Genomic DNA, 20261 nt, shown 5'->3' on the forward strand with positions numbered 1-20261 from the left:
TATAGCATAATGCCTGGAATTACAGTAGCATAAATGACCTGTAATCTCGTGAGTGATTGCATTTTTTTTAATTTATTTTTAAATTTATGTGATAGGCCTATGTGTAGCATGGGTATCCATTAAAGTGTAAATCTTTGTTTTAGAATAGTAATAAAATCCTCTCACAACTTTCTCGTTTTGTGAGGGTCGTAGTTTGTGGCGTCGCGTTTCTGCCAGTGCACGTAGATGTGGCGCGCGCTCATCACTTGATCAGAGAGGGGAGGGTGACGCGATCAGTCACGGCGTGCGGGAAAAACTTTGTGAGGTTTGCGTGTTGGTGTCACCCTGTTCATCTCTTGTGACAGGACAGGCGCCCGCTGGAGCTGAACGACGGCCGAAATCAGGTAAGGCACTTTTAATTAACAGGTGGGAGAATGAATAATGCAAAAGATTGATCGTGTGTTACGCAATCAAACTGTGTGTCACTGTTCTCTCACCCATGACACATGGCCATGAGTTTAATTCAGAGTTAACTGGTGGCATGCTAAGTCATGTCTAGAGAAACCACATTTGTTAAGCCTAAGTAATTACTTAAATTACAAAAAGAAACATGCACTTTAAGTTATTTGAAGAAACTGCAAAACACTTGTTGGTTATTGTTTCATATCCATATGTCAGTCTTTACCAGTTCGATAGGGTAGAAAATAACTCCTAAGATAGCACAGATACCCTTTTAAAATATGAAATAAGAATTACCAGCATGTTATAGAAAAAGTAATATTGAAATAAACAATACTGCAATATTGAAATATAATAAAATACTATAAAACAACAACAAAAGCAAGTCATTTACATGTTACCAGTAGCCCTTTTTTGGCATTTTACTCCTATATCTGCAACAGTTCAGCCAGTTATAGTGAAATAATTTAATTTAACTTTATTTAGTGTGTTAACCAGGCTGGATGGCGAAGCAAAGCATGTGTATTGTGAAGGTCTGGGCTCTTCTCAGGCACAGGAGAAAGAAGAGGTCGCTCAGGGCAGGGGCTATAGTTTGCTCTCTGAAGTCTGTCTATTCAGGCTGCTGCAGCTTTTCACAGAGAAATAGGTCGAACCTCTTTCATTGTGACCCAACTTGACTGGGAGCGGGTAATTGGCAAATCCAGAGACATTCAAATACCCTGCTGAGACCCTAATATCAGACACAAGCTTTGCATGGACTCCACAAACATGCTGAAGTACAAATAGATAAGATTCTTCTTTTTGTGCATGCAGTACACCAAACCACTAAATAACATTTGAGAATGAAACAAGAGCTGAGAAAAATGCAATCCCATCTTCATTTCTGAATTTGATTAAATTTTTGTTTGTGAACCTAAGGTTTGCTTCAGGTTTTTGGGACGGTTACAATTGGCTTATTCCTGGTATACTTTAACCTCTTAACCCTCGCCCTGTGCTGAGAAATAAATAAAAAAATGACATACCCCAAATAAAAATGTCTGCAGCTCTTAAACCCTATGGTCTATATCCATAAATGTGGTCTTATTTTAAACTAGACACTTTAAATTATGTTACCCAAAAGTCATAATAACTCAAATAGTATAGGGACCGATTAAAACAAGGGGAAATATGCATGTAAGTGACTCACGTTTTTATTTTTTTATTATTCCCTTATGGAAAAAAATATTAGATTTTAATTTTTATGCCCTGAAAATAACCTAAATATAAAACTGAATGTCTGATCATGCTTTGATTAAAATTTGAGGACGATTCTCTCAAAAATGTAGCTTCTGTAAGCTTTTATGTCAAAAAAGACTGGGCGTCCTTTCAATAAAGTCCAATTATATTAGAACATTTGTGTAATAGTAAAGAGTAGTTTTTATTCAAATAAATCTGCAATAAACTGCTAATTATAATGCATTTGCAGTCCCTGATAACTAAAACAACTATTTACAGAATTTACAAGTGTAAAAAAAACTCATTTAGTTGATAAAAACAGTCTCTTATTTAGTCTGCGCGTTGTGTGTAAGTATGTGTGCTTACACTGGCAGGCGCTGGATACGATGAATGAATACTGTGGAGACGACGCTAAGTAACAGCTAAGTAAGCATGAGGTATTCACCAATGCTTCTTACGACATCTCTTACAGAAACTACGCAAAATATTGTCTTTTGATTCGTTACTACATCCATCAATCAAATCTATGCTGGCTATGCATTGGCTAGGCATTGACTGGCTTATCCAACAAAGGACCGGCGAGTTTGACTGACAGATGCATCACCCAGTGACGCGCTCCCTTTCTATTTATGTGTCCTAGTCAGCTTTTGATTGAAGGAGAGAGACCTGGGAGGGTTTAATATAACCGGAACAGTCCACAGTACAGGGGAGATTGTCAAAATAAGGCTTACAATCGCTATTTCATTGAAAATGGACATGATTGATTACTCTTAACACAAAACGCTTATGCAAACAACGGAGGATTTTTAGTTTTTTCCCCTTATTTTTTCGTTGTTTTGGATTAAAAGTGGGATGCATTTTGAAGAGTGGACTCTTACACAGACATGTATGCTGTTGTTTTGTGGATTCGTCCGATCTGATCTGAACGTCAGGAGATGAAAGATGAGTACCGCGTTCATTATGCTAATGTTTAAATAGCCACTGCTTTAGCATTTAATTTAACCCTTTCCTCTCTGGTGTATTTATTGCAAAAACGAGTTCAGAACATGAATCTTGAGTGTTTTAGCTTTCAAATGATGCATAGTTTGTGATAGTTGATTGAACAGTTTGTATAAAACAAAAGTAATTATAAGTAGAGACACGCCCACTTGCGTCAGACGCCCCGCCCACGATCCGGTGCGGATTAAGAAGTTAATTCCTGTGGCAGAGGGAGGTCAAGGACTAATACGTAGAGTCCAAAATATTAGGAATGAGATTACAAACATTACAGAGGTTGTTGTATTGTTCTGATCCTTTTACGGTTACATTTGGGTTGTCTTTATTAAAATATTTAGGTGGGATAGGTCTTGACAAACAGATGTTTTTAATAGAAAAGCCCATTGAGGGAAATGCACAATGTATATTTTGTAATTTTTACATGTCAGTTATCAAATTATGGAAATATTTCAATTTTTAAAGAGCAGAGGATGTGCACTATGGGGTTTCAGAACCTTTGTTTTTTAACCCCCTTATAAAACTACCATCTAATTTGTCTTGTTTTGTTCCACATTTTTTAAATGCTGGTGTAATGGATTTAATTGATTTGACACAATGTCAGTGGCGAACTGTGTTATCAATCGCTGGACAGGTTAAATTTAAAATCTCTGAGAACTGTGGATACGATAATCAAGTGTATTAGGGATGCTATCCCCCTGCATTGATGTCCTTTATAAACTCAGCCCTGGTAAATTGTTTTACACCTCAGAACTTTCCTGAACTGAAGGTGATCCCTAAAGATGGAGGAGTTGGGGGTAATATAAACCACAATACATTGTTGAAGGGATATGGGGATTTGTTTTTCATAATGTGGCGAAGAAAGATCTTTACTATATTTGTGTTAAATCGGTGCATGTTGGACAATTGTAAGGAAAAACAGATACTTAATGGAGGGATAAGATCTCGATTTGTGAAGATGTGTATCCATCATGGAGAGTATTGTATAAGCCTTCTATCTCTAAGCGATGTGGAGATCTACAGTGGAGAGTACTCCATTGTGCTAGAGCCTCAAATAGCTTGGTTTCCAAGTTTAATAAGATGGTTTTATTATTTCCCTTTTGTAATGCTCACCATACTGTTTTTCATGTTTTTTGAATGCCCACGACTTGATCCTTTATTTGTGATACTTGAAAAGTTGATCACAAAACTAGGGTTTTCATATAACAATACCTTGTTTATATTGGGATATAAATATAGAAGGTCATGGCAACAACCAGTGTAAAAATGCAGGAAAAGAAGTTGGTATGGTTGCTATGTTTAAATCTTTAATAGAATCGAGTGGTCTTTGATTATACATATTATAAACAAACTGTTAATGTTGCTTTGTTTAAATGGAGATAGGGTGTGAGAGAGGCATTGGTGTCTGTGAGTGAGTACGGAAGTTTAGTTTTTACTTGGTAAAATGTGTTTTTATTTATATACAATTGTTTTGAAAATGTATTTTGTTAATAAGTGGGTTAAACCCTAAATTGTATTAAATAAAATGTGTTAAGAGTCAATTTCTTCTTATTATGCATTCAGATACACAAATTACAAATCATTTTTGTTTTAGGATTTTTAGTTATAAATTTTTAGTTATAATTGTGAGCATTTTTAGGTTTTTCTATCTATACAGAAGCGTTCCTCGCATTCCATTCTTTCCTATCGGGGTTAAGAGGGAACTTTTATTTTTTTCCAACCACAAAACTCCTTGAATTTTTTTTGTACATTCATGTTTCAAGCGTGACAAAAGTCCTAGGGTCTTGGAATACTCAGATAAACTCTCAATTTTTTATATATATATATAAAAAAAATGACCCAGTTGAAAGATAAAATTGAAGTTAAAAGGGTTTTTTGAAAAATGCCTCTGCTTTTTTTGGCCATGAATTGAAAGTCAATAGGTACAATTTTGTATTGGACCCCACTGACTTTCACTGATGAATTTTTTTTCCAATTCATTATTCTTCAAAATGTTTGAAGAAAATCAGCTCATTTGCTCCATATAGATCGATACTGCCATATAGTAGTGATTTGCTGTTCATGAACGATTCAAATCTTTAATATGACTCACGAACAATGGGTTGTCTCAGAGAGCGATTTATACATTTTTAGTTGACAGTGCATTTACAACATCCCATATGTTCTGTACAGAAAACAGAATTGATTACTTCATTTCTCGAGTCTAGGGTTTGAGTTGTTCGTTCATCAAGTCCCAGCCCCATATTGTCTCGCTTTCACCAGACCAAGCTTAATTTAAAACTGAACATTGGTTGGGGAGTCTGCTCTGTATTTTCTACTGCACAAGAGGTGTGATCAACGGGCATTATTCAAATAACTCTGCATGCAATTGGATAGTCCTTCAACCAATCAGGGCATAAGAGGCATGATCAACAGGCAACGACCCATTACTTCTCTATCCGTCATCGTGTTAAACCGGCCAATAGCGAGCCAGGTGGATAAGCCAGTCTGTGATTGGTTCCTGCAAAAGTGAAACAGAAGCAGTAGAAATGAATGTATGGGTTTCCAGACTGAGTTGCAGGGCGAAATCAAATCACCGGCAGATCAGGCTGAGTTTACCCAGTCTAAGCCCCATAGACAGGGCTATGCATTCTGTACTGGATTTATATGTCTCTCACTCACTAATAATGATTGTAAGTCCATTTAATTTCTGCAAACGGTTCTTTTGGACAGTTTGTTTCAATGAACCAGTTAAACATAAAACCATTCAGCTGTTATTTTGCGTCATTGCATAATGACGTTACTAGAACGTAATTCTAACAACTTATTTTTATGATATGCCATGAAGAAACGTTCGAATAAAGCCTTATGTGAGCACATATCGCTGATTATTATACTACCTTTTATTAACTTAGGTTAATGGTGTTAGAATTTTACTACATTTTGCAAACAAAAACTCTAAAGGCTAATTTTAGTTTAAATCTTGAAACAGTTATGTTTTCCTCAATGGTAGGTTTTGAGCGCTGCTTACCAGTGGCGTAGCATCAAATTTTGGGCCCTGGGTACAAACCATCTTGCTGGGCACCCGTACCATGTATGTGTATGTATAGAAAACGGACTTCCCTGCCTCGGGCCCTGGTTACTCAGTACCCTTTATCCCCCCAGTCCCACGCCCCTGCTGCTTACAGATACAGATGTGAGGGTCTTATTTTCATTTTCTATAGTCTAATGATAATTCGGAAAGAAAATGCGCCTAGAGTACAGATGAATGACTGAGTCTAATGTTGCTATAGTACCGAACGCAACTTCCTCATAAATCTAAACTGCACACTCTTAGGCTATAGTATTGTTTTTGTTAATATTGTGGTTATTTTGTCTCGTACATTCCGTGCAAAAGCACTTAAAGGGGGGGTGAAATGCTGTTTCCTGCATACTGAGCTTTTTACACCTTTAAAGACTTGGATTCCCATCCTAAACATAGACAAAGTTTCAAAAACTAATGTTGGACGTTTGATGGAGTATTTCTGTGTTAAAAATACTCCTTCCGGTTTCTCACAAGTTTCGGCGAGTTTTTTTCGAGTATGGGTCTAATTGACGTTAAATAGAGCGGAAGGTCCTTGTATGGGCTGTACGGGCTCTTCTCCCGGAAGGGTGCGCGCGCGCGTGACTAGAGGGAGAGAGAGGAAATGCACGCTGTAAACAATCTCTCAGGTGCAGATCCAGTCCTCCGTGAACACTTATGACGCGCCCCGGGAAGGCAGCGCTGCATTTGAACCGATTTGAACGCAGAAATGACGGGAAGCTTCAAGGCATCGCTTCAGTCGCGTCGCAAAGTGGATTTCCACGGTCACTGCTGTCACAGGACTTCACCAAATCATACCAAAGAAGTGTGTTTTTGACAGAGCGGTCCTGCTTTGGAAGATGCCGGTGAGTAAATCAACTTCAAATGTCTCTGCTATTGGCTACCGTCGCATGAGTAAACATCAGTAAACGATACGATCGCGTGCTTCGTCATTCAAATGCGCTAACGGTTACTCCATTGTTGTTCTGTATAACGTTACACTAGTCTGACGTGCAAAACCGTTCTGCTTGCTACTTCTAAGGTCTAGTCGCATACAATAGTCCATAAACCGAATCATGTCCTCATACACTGCGAGTAAAGACACAGAAATGTGGAGAGGCCATTAAATACAGTAACTTACATACCACAGAGACGGACGTCCTGATGTTGCCGTTTCTCCTGTTCAGTTTATTTCAGCCTCAGATTTGATTGTGGATCATTATCTGTATTAGCTGAGATAGATGGGTTTCTCCACGCTTGAGGACGTCACCGCTTTGCGCGCTTGTGATTCTTTAGCTCCGCCCACACGATACGCCTCCAGGCGCTCGGTTTTTTCCGGAAAGACTCGGTACAGCCCATATTTCTTTTATAAATATGATAAAACTAAAGACTTTTCGGAGATATGAAGGATGCAATACTACTCTATAGGTACTCAAGATTGACATGAGATTGACTGAAACTGAGTGTTTCACCCCCCCTTTAAGTAAACGTAGTCATTAACTTAACTGTTGACATGCATTTTAGACAGTCATGTAGTTTTAACCAATTTAAAATGCACATCCTTGAAAAATGTGCTATACTTTTTATTGATTAAATCGCATTTACTGCTGGGTTATATGGGACATTTCAGGAGCATCCATAATTTAAAATAAATTAGGGTTATTGAAATGTATCTTTATTTTACAAATAAAGTTTCAGATAAGGACATTTCTACATCCTTGCATCCTGTGGTCACTCTAGAACTAGGTTCCTCCATCTATTTAGTAAAAAAAAAAAATCGAAAGAATCGAAAAAGAAACGAAAACGATGCGGAATTGATTCTTGAAATCGATTCTGGAACCAGGAATTGAAATCGGAATCGATTCCAAAAATTTCGGAATCCAACAGCCCTAGTTTTCGGTCCGAGTCTCGTTCTTTTGTCACGTGACGTGACAGCCGTTTTGGATACAGAAATTAGTTCATTTACAACCTTCCTCACAAACAAGCGCGTCATTTTTTGTTTGTTTGTTTAGCTAGTATAATAAATGAATCCTGACACATTGGGTTGGTCAGAATGGATAGGCATAATAAAAGTGTATTGCCCATATCTTCTGATGATTTTCTAATAATAAATATATTACATCATGCAGTCAATAATACGACTAATGTTGTAATGTTGTATATGTTGAGACACTGGACCGGGGAAGCGGTCATGTGACAAAAAGAATGAGACTCAGAGTCAGACTCGAAGACTGGAGATTAACTAATCATTTCAGAACTGCATTCAGCATTGGGACTTGAACGAACGACTTGAACGAGAAGACTCGAGCGATGAACTAATCTTTTCTATTTCCGGAGGCATGTATTACATATGAGGCTGTCACGACCCAGATCAGAGATGATGCAAAACTAACGGCTCGAACCAGAAGTCACAAGGGGTGTACTAATCTTTCTTGGGAACAGGTGTGATAAATGTGAAGTGACTAAAGAAAGAACAATTTGGATCAGGAGGTGAGGTGAACTAACTGACTGCATACATAGCTCGAAGCAAGTTAAGCAATTATTAAAGGGGGGGTGAAATGCTGTTTCATGCATACTGAGCTTTTTACACTGTTAAAGACTTGGATTCCCATCCTAAACATAGACAAAGTTTCAAAAACTAATGTTGGACGTTTGATGGAGTATTTCTGTGTTAAAAATACTCCTTCCGGTTTCTCACAAGTTTCGGAGAGTTTTTTTCGAGTATGGCTCGGTTTGACGTTAATAGAGCGGAAGGTCCTTGTATGGGCCGTACGGGCTCTTCTCCTGGTAGGGTGCGCGTGCGTGACTAGAGCGAGAGAGGAAATGCACGCCAATAAACACTCGCTCAGATGCCGATCCACTCGTCCGTGAACACTTATGACGTGCCGTGCTCCCGTTCCACTTTATTCCTATGGGTGATATCAACGCTTAAGCACAGCATTCCCGGAAGGCAGCACTGCATTTGAACAGATTTGAGCACAGAAATGACGAGAAGCTTCACAACATCGCAGATTTCCACTGGTCACTGCTGTCACAGGACTTCACCAAATCATACCAAAGAAGTGTGTTTTTGACGGAGCGGTCCCAGCGATAAAGGTTCGGTCCTGCTTTGGAAGCAGCCGGTGTGTAAAACTGCTTCAAATGTCTGTGCTGTCTATCGTCGCGTGAGTAAACATCAGTAAACGACACGATCGCGTGCTTCGTCATTCAAATGCGCTAACGGTTACTCCATTGCTGTTCTCTGTATAACGTTACACTAGTCTGACGTGCAAAACCATTTTGCTTGCTACTGCTAAGGTTTAGTCGCATACAATAGTCCATAAACCAAATCATGTCCTCATAAACTGCGAGTAAACACACACAAATGTTGACAGGACACTAAATACAGTACATACCACAGAGACAGACATCCTGCTGTTGCTGTTTCTCCTGTTCAATTTATTTCAGCCTGATTCTGGATCACGTATTAGCTGAATCCCATCGATAGCATACTTGGGTTTCTCCACGCTTGAGGACATCATTGCTTTCCGCGCTTGTCATTCTTTAGCTCCGCCCACACGATACGCCTTCAGGCGCTCGTTTTTTTCCGGAAAGACTCGGTACAGCCCATATTTCTTTTATAAATATAATAAAACTAAAGACTTTTCGGAGATATGAAGGATGCAATACTACTCTATAGGTACTCAAGATTGACATGAGATTGACTGAAACCCCCCCTTTAATCATTTCTTTCTCAAAGTTTGGCCATGGCATTAGTATATTTTTTATTCCAAAAGTACTAAATGTGTTGCAAAATGTAACATTTAATTAGAGTCTGCTTAACTGAATGAAATAAACGAAAATGACTTGGAAAAAAAGGTGTTAAGGTATACAATAAGGTGATTTCGTGGAGATGCACGTACGCACAACCTGCTGCTTGCTGTGATTTATAAAGGGATTTTTGCGCAGGTTCTGGCGTACGCATGGTTTTTTTGGGGTATTTTTTTAGAATTAAAGATTTTGTACATACGTACACTTTTAGGATGAAATCTATGCGAAGTTTTATAAATGAGACCCCTGGTCATTTTGACCCATAAGGGAAGGATTTGTTGCAAAGTGCGACAGAAGGATGAGTGTTATACAAGATTCAACTAGACAACATTTTTTTAAAAAAAATGTACAGACAATTTGTTCATACTTAAAAATGTAAGGAACTGTTGAAGTAGGTGGACAGAATAAAAAAGCCATTCAAGTCTGATTCAATGAGCCACGTTTGGAGTGAAATCTATATATTTTTAAATCAAATCTTTTGCGACATTACAAATGTTTTACTGTCCCTTCTGGTGAATTGAATGCATCTTGTCCTTATTGAATATGTTTGAACATCGGCAGACTTATATTTTAATGTGGCTAAATAATTTATTTATTTGGCTTGCACTGTGCCAAAGAACGAAACTTAACCATGTTAAAAGCACTGTTAACATGTCCTCTCCAGCTACATTTTACATATGCATACATTTATTTTGGAATAGAACATTAAAAAAGTTCAATAACTGCCTCTGTTTGTTATCTGACAGGGAAGTGGATACAGGTGCGAGCGACACACTTCAGGAGGTGCTAGTGAGATTACATTGAGAAGAGGGACCCCAGAGAGGGGCCTCATTAGCATATGAATCTTATTCAGCTTGATAGAAAAGGAGCATATATGGGAACAGACCTAAAATGATACAAAGATTCATGAAAGAGGGAAAAATTGCACATTTGGCTCCTTTCACACGCAGTAAAACAGCAGTGCAGTGTGAAGCTTTCTTGATCTAATATAAACCATCACACACCTAACATAACCTGCATTGACCTGTAAAAACGTCTCACAGTAGCAGCCGTTCCTCATACTTCCCCGTTCTGTGATGACTGCATTTTTGTTGCTCTCATCGGACAGTATGTGAGTTAAATAGCATCTGAATCCTCAGTCTTTCATTTGAACCAGAGTGTAAGTGTCAAATGATTGTTTCTGTACTCCCAGTGGATTCCACTGAGTCACATGAATCACGACAAACAGGAGAGGCGGAGGATGTCTCTGGGACGACTGGAAAACGTATTTACTTCATGTTCCAGTGTAAGTGGAACATTGTCAATATGGATAGGTGGGTGGCTGGGGAAAGAGGGTGTTATTTTGAGACTGTCATGAGTGGCTCAGAGGGAAGTGTGAGCTAGAAAGGTTGTTCTATATCGGGACACACAGTGAGAGCTCTGTTGAGCTGTGTGAGATGGGCTGAATTGGACTGAAGTACACTACAAGTGCCAGCAAACCATGTCTATGTGCACTTCGGAGGAATGTGGGCCATTATGCCTGTCAATAGGGAAGACGTTTTTCAAGTGGGTTCCAAAGAGTGTACAGGACGTTGGGAGTGGGTGTCTTTTGTATGAGTGTGTATTTGTATTTGCGTGTGTGATTCGAGCCCCGATCTTTCTTGTCCTCTCACTCAATGGGTGGCATCGTTATAGAATATTGTTTCCTCTCCTCAGAAGTGCCATGGAATGCTGTGGAAACCGTGTGAGATGGTAATTACATTAGCTGCGGTCGCGGGAGAAGTCAGGACCCCATTTCCATCTACTCACTTTGATGACAAAACATCAGTGTAACACTTACTCCAAGGGTTTTTTTTATAGTAAAGATGACTAGTACACTAGAAGTGAAAATTACCAAATAACCAGGTGGATGTCATTAGTATTCGTAGGAATTTGTATTGTAAAGCCTCCCAAATCATCCCAATGGAGGCTAACGATGGAGGGAGAAGTTTGCTGCGCGTTCGATCTTTTCAGCGGGGCAAAGGATTGAATTCCAATTCCTATTTATCTGACTCCATTTAATCATAATTTCGAATTTAGGTTAGAATGCCAATTGGATTTGGTCATTTATATTTAATAGTTTAAACACACATTTCATTATTCTGTTTAACCCTTTGTTGAAATTTTACCCGTCCATAACCTAAATAGTTCCAGAGCAAGTCAGTATGTCAGTCATGTATAATGGCAATTACATAATCAATTCAAAGGTAGCCTAATCCATATAACATCAAATACTCTGAAGTAAAGAATGAAATATATGCCTGACTTCTGAAAATTACATAATGCTGGGTTATCTTTAAGCGGACCTGTTTACAAAATCACGCCCCGATCTCTTTGCAACATTCTCTAAATACCAGAACCAGCGGCAAAAACTCTTTCAAATCGAAACGTATGTTAACAATGGAAATTTGCATTAATCAAGTCCTATAGACCTCTATTGATGAAGGACCAAATGGCTGAAAGCCACACCCTATACTAAGACAAGATATCTCTAAAATCTTAAAACATTGATTATCTTTTGAGATATTTGTACCAGTTACACTGAGACATTTCAAACGATATTAAACACATATAATACTGTATCGTGTGGCTTGACATTGTAACAGAGGTGAGTGATTTTGGGTGTATTTTCCAGTGATCTCAGCATGACAGAGCATAGGAATTGGGGGAGAGAGGGGATCCACAAGGAAAGATGTAGATTAGCTGATACTGAGGTGAGGCTTGCGTCTCCAATGGTGCGTGAAGTACAGTTCAGATGTTAATTTCCTTTCTTTTCTCCAGGAGTCCATTCCTCGATTAGACATTTCGGCATCTTTCCAGCCTTTCAGTATGTAACGTTTACATAATGTAGACTGAAAGCTATGACTAGGTCATGATGATCGACTAATCTTTGACTAGTATTGGCCTTTTCTTACACACTGTTTTTGAACGTTTTGTCAAGTTAAGGTTCTAGACGCACCCTAGCGGCAGCAATTCTAATTTGCAGCGAGTGTCGTCCATAGACTTGCGAGCTGGAAAAACCAAACTCTGGTCAGGCCAATCACATCGTGCATACAGTCGTGGATGGGCTCATCATAATGACGGCAGAGTTGCGGCGGTTCCGCGTGCTTGTAAACAAAGAAGCTGGCGAACGGCGGTCTTTCAAATCGGCTTTGACCGTGACTCTGGAAGACTTGGAGTTAAGCTTTTCTTTGAGAAAAGAACAGCACTGAAGTCATTCTTAAAGGGTTCGTTCACCCAAAAATGAAATTTGTCATTAATGACTCACCCTAATGTTGTTCCTCCCCCGTAAGGCCTTCTGTTCATCTTCATGCTGTTCATCTTCGGAACACAGTTTAAGATATTTTATATTTAGTCCGAGAGTGTATGCAACTGTACACACACTATTGTCCATGTCCAGAAAGGGAATAAAAACATCATAAAAGTAGTCCATATGTGATATAATTTGGTTAGTTTGAATCTCTTGAAGCATCGAAAATACATTTTGGTCCAAAAATAACAAAAACTACGACTTTATTCAGCATTGTCTTCTCTTCCACGTTTGTTTTCAATAGGGCTGCACGTTTTCAAGTTTTTCATTAACCGTTACCCGAGGCCCTTAGCGGTTAAAACTCGGTTAACCATAGTGTGCGTCAGGGTTATTATTTTTAGTTTATTCATTTGACGCCCGACATCTCCGTAGTGAACGCGCCTATAGAGAGAAAGGCACATCTTGGATTACCTAATCAGAGAGTAGCCTATTTCTTTTCGTTTTAAATTGTTAAAAGACATTTCAAGCTTTCTTAAGATATATTTCATGTCTGTGAGGCCTACGCTGAGTTTCGTTAAATTAGGATGAGATGCGCTCCAGTTCACTGGATTAGGGCATGTAGTAAAATATGCAGCCGAGAATGATTTCACACAGCGTTTGACTCGCGCGGCTGAGCCTCTCCCGGCAGAGAGTTCAAGCATCTGTGGACTCGTCCCTTCAGCTCTGGCCATCTTGCTTTCAGTCCGCGATTAGCTTTTTTTGTTTTCTTCATTACAGTTAAAGTAACCTCTGCTTTTCGCTAGTCCCTCACAAGTTTCTCACTTCAAACTTTCTTTCTTCTGCTCCGTTATGCACAGCGCGCGCGGCTCCCGCTCTGCTTCTGCCCTAATGCGACTTATAGTCCAGTGCGACGTATGTTATTTTCCTTTTCATGACGCATTTTTTGACTGATGCGACTTATACTCCGGAGCGACTTATAGCCTGAAAAATGCGGTAAGCACTGCATTGCAATACTTACATTTTGCCCCGTTACTCTCAATTTTAAAGTGCTCCCATGCTCTACTTTTCTTTGCCCGCTTCCTTCATGTTAGAAACAAAGCTGGTCATGACTTCTTCTTGTGGATATTACAAATGTCTGGGAGCGCTCTGGCGGTCTCTATTGGTGCAAAAATATATTACAACTAAATTCAAAGCACGTCATTGACGCCACTTAACCGAGCAAAATGTTTCACTCGGTTACGAAATTTTTAAAGGTTTATCGGTTAACCTTGGACACCCCTAGTTTTCAATCCTCAAATAAAGATTTGAGTGGTTATGAATCAGCGGATGGATTCATGATTCTGATCGTGTGTCAAACTGCCAAACTGCTGAAATGATGTGACATTGGCGTTCGAATCTTCTTGACACTAGGGTGAGTCATTAATGACATAAATTTCATTTTTGGGTGAACTAACCCTTGAAGAAGGAAAGATTTGTTCAGAGTTTTGCCCGGATACGGCAAAAGTTTAATCTATCAACTAGCTCTGGTTCACGTTGCTCTGGTTGGTTGTAGCGCTATCCAATTGTGTGCAGAGGAAGTTTGGGGCAGGGAGGGAGTTATCTCCCAACTCCCTGCCAAGTTCTACTGACAATCTTTTTTGTGAAATGTAAGTTTTTATTTAATTTCATCACATTTGTGTGCAATTCAATTTTAATGATGCCACCCTGCCATCTAGATATCACAACCCATGCATACTGATTAAAAAAAAAATGTTTACTGCAAAATAATACAGTTCTACAGTTCAGGGAAGAAGGATGCTGGAACCGCCGTTTAACATTTAACAAATACTTTAATAAATATATAGACAAAACAAAAGCGATGCAGGCAGCCCCTCACTGACGGCTGTCATGCACACACATAATAAAACATACACAAAACACAACATAAAGTCCAGGCCTGGTCCTCTCTCATCCTCACTGGTTTCACTCGTCCTTATATGCCTCCGAGCTCCCTCACAAGAGAACTCGCTCCTCCCACATCCCTCGTTCGCCAACCTCACCATACCTACCCTGAACCTAACCATCAGTGTCTTTGATCTCTATTGTGACAACATTTTCTCAAGACTCGTACCAGTGTTCAAGATGGCAAATTCAGGGTTTAGAGCTACCTACCTAGCAAGTTTACTACGTCAGAAAAGTACAACTCTACAACAAATACTAATGAGATGTTGTGGATATATCAAAGTTAGAAACCTTAGATGTAAAGAAAGAATGCTGCAAAACCAGCCTTCAGAACGCCCACCAGTAGCCAAAAAAATGTTATTGACGTCAAATTCCTTTTAGAAGCAGAGATCTACAGAAAATGCAGACATGCTATTTAACTAATTCCACTAGATCTCAAGATAATAACCACTTTTCACAAGCGGTCTGGCAGAGAGGCTCAATGATGATTCATATTCATCTGAAGAATGAAAACTTACTGTCCTGGAGGGAATAGTTCCCTAACAGGCCCCAGCGGACACAGAGCTCTGACTGTGAAACCCACAGCAGGACACTGTCAGCACTATACACCAGACCTGTCTGAGAGAAATCTGTATGTAAAAGCAAGCTTTTGCTCAAATCCTTTAAAAGACTCCCTCCTTTTACTTTTACTAACTTTAGAATACCAACTAGATGGAATACTTGCACTGTCTGAACATCAAATACAAGCTAGGGTTTTCATTTGATAATGAATGTCATCACAATACAGAGTAGCCAAGCAGAAACTTTTCTGAGCTTGAATTTACACTTAAACTAACAAACTAAGTACACTATAAAAAGAGTATGTTCAATAAGTTATGACAACATATGTTTTACAAACTCATCAAAATAAGTTATGTTGAACTTTTTTTTATAAGTTATACAAGATGTAACTCATTTTCAAGTCAGTTTAACATAATCTAAGTTGAAATAACTTAAACATCCAAGTCAATTGTACTTAAAAATTTCAGGCTGTGACTTTTTTTTTTTTTTAACAGTGTAACATTTTTTTTATTATTTTGTTCTGGTTTGCTTGGTAGAGAAGACAATAATGTAGAAGTTTAGATGACCAGATTTCTGAATTTATTCTATAATAGTAATCAATTCTATTCCCTATTCAGTGGTCAGATTATAACTATAATTGAAAAACGATTTTTGTTTAACTTATCAAATGTTATTTCATGTGCTTTTGCGAATGGATCTTTACTGTTGCCAAATTAGCGTAAATTTTTGAGCATGATGTATCTTTTTCAAGTATAAGTGGGTACAACGGGCCTAAGGCTCAATGCTTTTAAAGAACACACCCTGTTTAGGCCCTGCTACATCGAACAAAATGTATTACTTTCAATTCAAATTGGTGTGGGTCATTAAGGAACCACCTAACAACCACTAACACCCTTAAACCACCCTGAACTCCCTAACAATTTAATAATAATGTGCTAAAACACCAACATCCTCTTAGCAACTGCATAGCAAAGCCCTACAACCTACAAACAATGGGGATGTAAATTTTAGAGTTTTTTTTTCCAGTTTTCTGCTATAAATAGGTTGAAGATGCCCAAAATGGATACATATAAAATATTTATCAACATACTCAAAGACAGGTCCATAATGAACTGTGTACTTGGAAACTGGCTAAATATTAAATAGACAGACATTAAGTGGGCACTCAGCCCTACAGAGCCTCATGGGATTAACTCTGTGTTTACTGAGAACAGCACAGTCTCCACTGCCCACTGACTTTCACAAAATCACCTCAAATCCATTCTCACCACGGCAGGAATCACACAAAGGAGTTTATCCCTAAGACGGTGCAAGAATCCAAACACAGACATTACCTAGGAGAAAATCTGCTGGTGGTGGCAAACGTACAGAGAAATGTGGAGTTTAGATAGATGTTGATAAATTGGATTACAGGTTTATATGCGTTTTATGTGCATTGGGGCAGTTGAATGCTTCAGGACATAATGATAGAGATTAACGATGGCTGAACCCAACAAACTGAGTAGTTTCTTTACATTTTTGATGGATAAAGCATATTTTCTTAGAGAATTATTTCGCTTTGTGAGTGTTTTTTTTTGCCTTCTTGTCTAGACAGAATTGTTCACCTAATAATGGAAATTCAATTAATATTTACTTGCCCCCCTATTGTTCCATGAAACCATATACATCGATCAGGCATAACAGTCTGACCACCTTCCTAATATTGTGTTAGTCCCCCCTTTGCTGCCAAAACGTCCCTGACCCATTGAGGCATGGACTCCACTTGATCCCTGAAGGTGTGCTGTGGTATCTGGCACTAAGACGTGAGTTTCAGAGTCTTTAAGTCCTGTAAGTTACGAGGTGGGACCTTTATGGATTGAACTTGTTTGTTCAGCACATCCCACAGATGCTCAATTGGATTGAGATCTGGGGAATTTGAAGATCAAGTCAACACCACAAACCATTCCTGAACCATTTTTGCTTTGTGGCAAGGCGCATTATCCTGCTGAAAGAGGCCACAGCCACCAGGGAATACCGTTTCCATGAAAGGTTTTAACAGGTCTGCAACAATGCTTAGGTAGGTGGTACATGTCAAAGTAACATCCACATGGATGGCAGGACCAAATGTTCCCACCAGAACATTGCTCAATGCATCATAGTGCAATGCCCACTGTTAGTGCTTTCGGTGGTGGACAGGGGTCAGCATGGGCACACTGACTGATCTGCGGTTATGCTTTTTCTCAGCTTTTTATTCAAAATGTTGCTTTTTTATGAAACTTACCCATATTCAAATGTTGATAAAAATGGAATGCATGACTAGAATAGAATACTTTTTGTTTAAAAGAAGAGGGTCAGCTCTTTATTTGGATATATTGCATGCTCAGATGACAAAATATTCTATGTGCAATAAAATATTTGTAAAAAGGGTCAAAAACCCTGGCGGTGACTGGAATCTTTTTTTTTCAAACGCTGGTGGGGAAAGAGCTAATGCAGTATTTAGAACATCACTGAAAAACCTAATAAGTTGATTTAACTCAATTTATTTGAGTAAACTTCCCCTCAGTTCAATTGAGTAATGGAGTCTCCCAAAACTTGTATATTTAAGTTCACTTAACTTGGTGCTCACGTTCACTGTACTTAAATTGTTAAGTGTACACCAGAAGTTCAGTACATGGATGGATAGATGGATGGATGGACAATGAAAAAGTCTCCATCTTAATTTGAATGAGCAACAAGCAACAGACGAGGCGAAAAGGACTGCCTTTTGTAAATGTCCTTCAATCAGTGAATTAGTTCTCTTGTTGCCAGGCAGAATTCCTTGCATGACTAATCACATCGAAGCAAGACCAGAGTGAGCAAATTTAATGAATGAATTAATTAATTATGATTTTAAGTTTATGTATTTTGTAGGTTAATAAGTTATACTAACTTATATTTTTGAGTTTCTGGACTAAACCAGTAATATTTAGTCAAGACTACTTGATTTGTTTAAGTAAAGACAACATTAGAGTTTACAGTGAGGAGTTAAAGCTCATTTGACTTTAAATAATCAGTAAGTCTTTACATGAACCACAAAATGTTAAAAACAACTTCCAGTCTAAAGCTCTCTTCAAGTCATTTAAATAAATATGTCCTGAAGGCAGATAAAGATTGGACTTATCACAACATTGGTCCTGTTAGCTGCTCATTAAAAGTTTACTCATCTTAAATACACACCTTTTTCATCACCTTCTTTAATATACTGATTAAATCTCTTGATATTTAAAAAAACAAATGTAGAATGTATTTATTTTGTATTGTATTTATTAATAATAAAATCTGTATATTTGAATTTGAATCACAACATATATGGGAAACAAATTACACAGTAGGTGTGGATTAATTTCTGCACAGTCCTTGCCCCTCTAGAGATTAAGTGTACGCTTTAGGTGAAGTGTGGATGTTGTTTGGGAATATGGTTGCTGGGCTGGGTGTTTTCCTCAACAGGCTGATACATGTGGCAAAAAATGATAACGCTGCTGTAAAGCCTCAGGGATTTCTGATTACTCATCACTCTCATTCTCTCCCACAGAGATGCACGCACGCAGACACACACCCTTTGCATATACAATGCATGCAGATACACGCTGACACACACATGCGTTCATAGTACGATATATTTTGAGACAAAGGCAAAAAAATACCCTTTGATTTGGAGTGTGTAACACACATTCTTCCATTGTCTGAGCGTAATTGTTACTGAGCTGTGCTATTCAAAAGCAAGTTTCTGTGATAAAATGAAAGGAAGATTCCAGGTGTAGCTGTGAGCAAATGTTTTTTTTTTTCCTCATTTGCTCTGGTATATATTGCCCTGTTTCAATCTCAAATTGCTGGTTATCGCTTTTGTTTACATTTTATTCGGTTTTATTTTTATTTTATACAATTGCTAGGACACATTTCTTAATACTTGGGTCACTTTTTCAAAACTCTTCACACAGTTCTTCTAGCTGAAGCTCATGCTTTACTCCTTGCTGTGTAAAATATAGAAAATGGACAAGAGCAAAATTTCTTAATCTTCACAGACTCAAAATGCTGCCTTCAGGCGCTTAAATCTGTAAAGACTAATCATCCCATAATTATAATTATATTAGCTAAATTAGATCTTTTACGCAAGGATAAACTTCAGTTTCTTTTTCTGCTGGAAAGATCATAGCAGAAAGTTTCAGATCATATTGGTTATTCTAGTAATGAGAAAGCAGACATCGCTGCAAAAGGGGAAACCTCAACTTGAATATTTCAGTGTGTCAAGTTCCACGGATATCAGACCAGTAACTAACTCTTATATTAATAACGTGGCAGATGGAATTTGATGAATGCCACAGAAATAAGTTGCATGAAATAAATCCTTTTTTTATACTAATTTAAAATCAAGTGATTTCAAGTTGTTTTACTAGGTGCCATTTAAAAATCAAATTTACAGAGTTTTAGTGTCAGTACTGCATAACTACTATATAATGTTGGATATAATGTATAATAATGCAATAGGGAAATATTTGTATTTGGTCCTGATAATGCCAAATGTCTTATGTTTCCAGTCAAAAGTTATTTTAAATATATCTAGTCAGTGACTGCAAGCATATTTGTCTAAAATTACTTCCGCCATTTTCCTGTGCACTGAAATACAAGCACCAAGTCCATGCCTATTAATTTCCAACCCCAATGTAATACCAAATTTAGAATTTTAGTTAACAGAACATTTTTTGTTAACCTTTCACTATGTCTTTGAGTATCGCAATAATATTGTATTGTGAGTTCAGTATCGTGATATGTATCGAATCGTGACATGAGGGTATCATTGCAGCCCTAATATTTATTAAAGGGATAGTTCACGCATATTGTTCCAAACCTGTATGAATTTCTTTGTTCTGTTGAACACAAAAGTAGATATTTTAATGAATGTTGTTAATCAAACAGTTGGCGGTAGCCTTTTACTTCCATAGTAGGAAAAAAAATACTATGGAAGTCAATAGCTATTGT

The 20261-nt window shown here is 38.2% G+C and overlaps 1 protein-coding gene across 7 annotated transcripts in view; it reads left to right on the forward strand.

Annotated features, from left to right (window-relative positions):
- The first annotated feature begins 267 nt into the window (after positions 1 to 267).
- Positions 268 to 20261, forward strand: part of chl1a (cell adhesion molecule L1-like a) — an 88378-nt gene continuing 68384 nt past the window's right edge. For all 7 annotated transcript variants that reach the window (XM_067446646.1, XM_067446651.1, XM_067446649.1 and 4 more), the window contains exon 1: positions 268 to 383. The gene's annotated coding sequence lies outside the window, so the exon portion shown is untranslated. The remainder of the gene's footprint in view (positions 384 to 20261) is intronic.

The sequence above is a fragment of the Pseudorasbora parva genome, chromosome 6 (genome assembly GCF_024679245.1).
Source record: "Pseudorasbora parva isolate DD20220531a chromosome 6, ASM2467924v1, whole genome shotgun sequence".
NCBI classification, from domain to species: domain Eukaryota; kingdom Metazoa; phylum Chordata; class Actinopteri; order Cypriniformes; family Gobionidae; genus Pseudorasbora; species Pseudorasbora parva.